This window comes from Echinops telfairi, unplaced genomic scaffold (genome assembly GCF_000313985.2).
Source record: "Echinops telfairi isolate 266 unplaced genomic scaffold, ASM31398v2 ScPeMD7_6;HRSCAF=24_0, whole genome shotgun sequence".
Taxonomy (NCBI): Eukaryota; Metazoa; Chordata; class Mammalia; order Afrosoricida; family Tenrecidae; genus Echinops; species Echinops telfairi.
In genome coordinates, this window is record NW_022103902.1 from 16,396,090 (window position 1) to 16,401,043 (window position 4,954).

The 4,954-nt window shown below is 41.8% G+C and overlaps 1 pseudogene; it reads right to left on the reverse strand.

The window, feature by feature from the left end:
• Positions 1 to 781: 781 nt before the first annotated feature.
• On the reverse strand, positions 782 to 1,628 carry LOC105978957 (annotated as a pseudogene).
• Positions 1,629 to 4,954: the final 3,326 nt, after the last annotated feature.

Genomic DNA, 4,954 nt, shown 5'->3' on the forward strand with positions numbered 1-4,954 from the left:
AATACTGAGTTCTATTTCCCGTGCACACTTTTGTCCCCCCACCGTTTCCATTTGTCTGACCACTGCTGTTACTATGTCCTATCATAGCACTCCATGCATACTCCGAACCAAGCGAAGGGTGGACTTGCATCTTTACAAATTTGTCAGGCGTTTTGGACAATGCATTCTTGGCAAAGGAACCTGGCTAACATTTATCAGATGTGGTAGGGAAATTCTCACTCTGAATTATTAAACGGGACAGCCAGATAGCAACTGTTGCAGAAACAAAGAAGACAGAGAGTTTAACAAACTGTTTAAACTATTTTCTTTTTTTTTTTAAATCATTTTATTGGGGGCTCTTACAGCTCTTATCATAATCCATCCATCCATCCATTGTGTCAGGCACATTTGTACATATGTTGTCATCATCATTTTAAACAAAAAGTGGATGAAGGGAGACGTCGGACAGGGCAAGATATGACAAAATACCCATTTATAAACTATCAAGGGCTCATGCGGGAGGGGGGAGGGGGGAGGGAGGGGAAAAATGAGGACCTAATGTCGGGGGTTTAAGTGGAGAGAAAATGTTTTGAGAAACGATGTACAAATGCGCTTTACACAATTGATGTGTGTATGGATTGGGATAACAGTTGTATGAGCCCCTAATAAAATGTTAAAAAAAAAAAAAAAAAAGAAACTTCCTGATGAGATACATGGAAGTTCCAAAATAAAAATATAATAAATGGTAAACACTCTGCTATTAAAAAAATAAATAAATAAATAAATTAAAATTAAAAACATCTTAAAGAGACTTCCTCTACTGCCAGAGATCTTGATAGCTTCTATGTCAGCCATTCAGAAGCAATTCCCCACATAATTCATGAATGGGGCTTCCACTTTGGGAAAAGATTCACCCTTTTTTATACTTGCTTACATTTTTGTTTTAAGGTCATCGATAGAACTAGATCCTTTCGGTGTTAACGGAGGTTTTCGTTGTTGTTGCTCTTTTGAAGGATTCTTCACTTTGAATTTTGGTGCCGATCATTTTAAGCCTTTGCGAATCTAGTTTGATTGTTGTGCATTTTTGTCTGGAGTCTCCCCTATAGATTTCCTCACTGGAGCTTTTCCTTTGGTTTCATCATAGCCAAAGTCATCATCGTCTTCATCAGCATCAAGTGTTACTTCTTGTTAGGGAACCTTGTTACCGCTTGCAGGGGGTAGACCAATTTCTTAATATATCTAAAAGTTTCACATCCTGCTTCTCTTTATCATCTGAGTCTGCATCTTCTTCTACAGCTACTAAATGCTTTCTGCTGCTATGCACAGGTCCTGAGCCATTCTTCAACCGTAAGACCACTGGTGGTGATATTTCTAAACCCCTAAGGGAGACCGTTGGTTATACGGACATTTCCAAAGTTGCCACTGCTACTGTAACTGGGCTGCCTTCATAATTCATTGCCCCGCTTCACTGCGATGTGCAATCCATCCTTTGCAACAGCACCTAAACGGATTGTTCTCAAAGATAACTGGTGCTCATGTTCACCCTTATCCACCTTACAAGGATCATCTTTGTTGGCCTTTAGTTCACAACTGAAAAGATCGTTTTGGGGCCTCCGGGGGCTCATGTCCAGATCGGTTGACTCCTCCATGGGGTGGTGGCACACGAGAAATGGAAAATAGACTTCAGCCCCTGCTGTTGCTAGCTACGGCAGCGTAGGACGGGATCACACCAGCAGCAGTGGTTCTTTGTCCCACCAACAGTACCAATTGGTTGCCTTTCCCTGTATTCTCTTTCCACACCCATCCTCAGTGCTCTTGCTCACAGATGCCCACACTAGCTGCGGCCCAGCCCACTCGACTTGCCTGAGCTTCTGAGTTTCTATTGTCATCATCCCGTAGCAGCTCCCTAGAATTCTGGGTCTGCGCCCTCTGGGAATATCCCCCAAGCTGCTTTGCTCTAACATCCCAGTCATTTCCCTTTGTTTCTCTCCCTCTAGGCAGGTAACCATGATTCCTACACTGGTATTTCAGTTTTGCCTTGTCCTTTTTTAACCTTCTCCATCCCATCTTACCAAATTTCTAAATTAAATTATTTCTTTAAAAAGAAAGACATTTTTATTCCAGTAACTAGAATGATAAGGAACCTTGTGATGCAGTGGGTTAAGCATTGCATTGCTAACCACAAGACCAAGGGTCCCACTCCAACAGCCACTCCATGGGAGAAAAATGAGGGGGTCTGCTTCTGATAGGATTTACAGTCTGCAAAAGCCTACGCAATAGTTCTACTTTGTGTCACTGAATCTGAATTGACTGAATGACAATTGGTTTTAAAAGTAGAATCATAGTGGTTAGGACTGTGATAGAGCCGAAGGTGGGGCCAATACAGGGGCACTGCAGGCCTAGAGCTTGGGTCGGGCTTTGGGTGCCCAGTACCAGTGGGTTTAGGGAGAAGGTTAGTGAAGTGCATTGTTGGGGTTTGGTGCCTTTGAGTTGGCTATGACCCATGGTGACCCTGAGTTCAACAGAAGCAAACACTGCACGGGCCATCCAAGGTTCCAATGTTTGAGCCCATAGTCACGGCCCCAGTGTCAATCCATCTCCTTGAGAGCCTTCCTCTTTTTGCTGTCCCACCACTTTACCGAGCATGATGTCCTCCTCCCGGGCGTGGCATCTCCTGGCAACCTGTCCAAGTCCATAAGATGAAGCACATTGGGATAGGAGAATTCCCATCTTCCACTCTGATCTCAGCGTCCAGACTGAATTCAACGGGGAAGAACTTCCAATGTATCCACTCTGAGGCATTTTGCAATCTCAACTCTGACTAGCAAGCACCTTATTAATAACAACCTAATAATAATAACCACAAACATATGTAGGACACAACTTCCTTGGTTTTGTTTTTTAATCAAGGTTTTCTTGGCATATAATTAATGTACCACACCATTCAATGGTTTGAATATATGAAAAAGAAGTGTGCAGTCAGGGCGCAGCATGCACCGAAGAAACACACAACCTTCCTCTAATTCTTCATGCTTCCCCCACAAAATCGTGACAAGAGCTCTTGACATGCAAAATCCAGAACAGGTAAACCCCCCAGGAACAGTAATGAGAGTAGCGATACCATGAGGGTAAAGGGAAGATGGGGGAGAGAATGGGAGAACCAGTCGCAATGATCAATGTATAACACCCCCCCTTACAACGATCAATGTACAACCCCCCACCAGGGGGGACTAACGACAGAAATATGGGTGAAGGGAGACAGCGGATGGTATGAAATATGAAAATAAAAATTTATAAATTATCAAAGGTTCGGAAGGGAGGGCAAAAAGAGGAGCTGATAACCAAGGGTTCAAGTAGAAAGCAAATACTTTAGAAAGGATGATGGCAACATATGTACAAATGTGCTTCATACAATGGATGGATGGATGAATTGTAATAAGAGCTGAATGAGCCCCCAGTAAAATTTTTTTTAAAAAGCTGTGCAGTCTTCATAATAATTTTGGAACAAATTTTTAAAAAAGCAGAATCATGGGTTAATAACCTTTAGGTGTATTTCTTATATGTATTAAATGTATTATAAACTACATACATGCATATCTTTTGAATTTTAATTCTATACATTAATAGAAAGTAAATGTTTTACAACATCTATAAAAAGGTTTTTCGGTGGTTTTTTTTTTCTGTTTAAATCATTGTGATTTCCCATGAGCTTCTTGGAAATAATAATGCTATTATTAATTTGTGTATCTCTGGGGACAGTGCAGTACCTGATCCATAGTAGACTGTTGAGTGAGTGAGTGAGTGAATTAAAATCTCTGAATACAATGTCCATACAAAGGATGACGAATACTTGGACCCATGACAACAAAAACAGGAAGTCAGCCTTGGCTGCTGCAAAGCAGTGATCATCTCTAAGGGTAAGGAACAGTGGCACTGTCATCCTTTAATTTAGGTTTTTGACTAAAAATTGTTGAACCTGGGGACAAATTTCTCTTCATAGGGACTGGTATGTGTCAAGATCTAAAAAGTACTGACTATACATTTTGTATGTAACATGTATCTAGGTTGGCGCTAATCCATCTGCATAACGATCAACAATCCTTTTTTATTATTATTAAAAACTTTTGTTGGGGGCTCTTACATCTCTTAAGACAATCCATACATTCATCCAGTATGTCAAGCACATTTGCACATATGCTACCATCATCATTTTCAAAGCATTCTCTTCCCACTTGCACCCCTCATACCAGCTCCCCATTTCTTCCCTCTCTTTCCCCACCCGCCCTCCTTCATGAACCCTGATAAGTTATAGATTATTATTTTCATATCTTACTTCTCCTCCATCGCCCCTCACCCACTTTTCCATTGTTCATCCCCCTGGGAGGGGGTTATTGGTTGATCCTTGTGATCAATTCCTCCTTTCTCCCCTAGCCCTCCCCTAATCCTCCTGGTATCTCTACTCTCATTGTTGGCCCTGAGGGGTCTATCTATCCTGGATTCCCTGTGTTGGGGGCTCTTGTCTGTAGCAGTGTGCATTTTCTGGTCTAATCCAACTTGTAAGGTAGAATTGAGGTCATTATAGTGGGGTGAAGGAAGCACCAAAGAACTAGAGGAAAGTTGTGGGTTTCATCGGTGCTATACTGCATCCTGACTGGTCACTCTTCCCTGTGACCCTTCTGTAGGGGGATGTCCAATTGTCTACAGATGGGCCTCGGGTCTCCACTTCATACCCCCCCCCCTCCGCCCATTCACCTTGGGTATAATTTTGTTCTGGGACTTATATGCCTGGTACCTGAATGATCAACAATCTTATTGATTAATAATATGTTACTCATTTTAAAAACTAATAAACAGACTGTTACAGTCTAAGTAAATTGTCCAGAATTCCATAGCTAGTAGGTGTCCAAGTTGTGATTTAATCTTGGGTTTTCACTCCAAGGGCACACTCTTTCATGTCTTCCCAAGGCCCCAAATG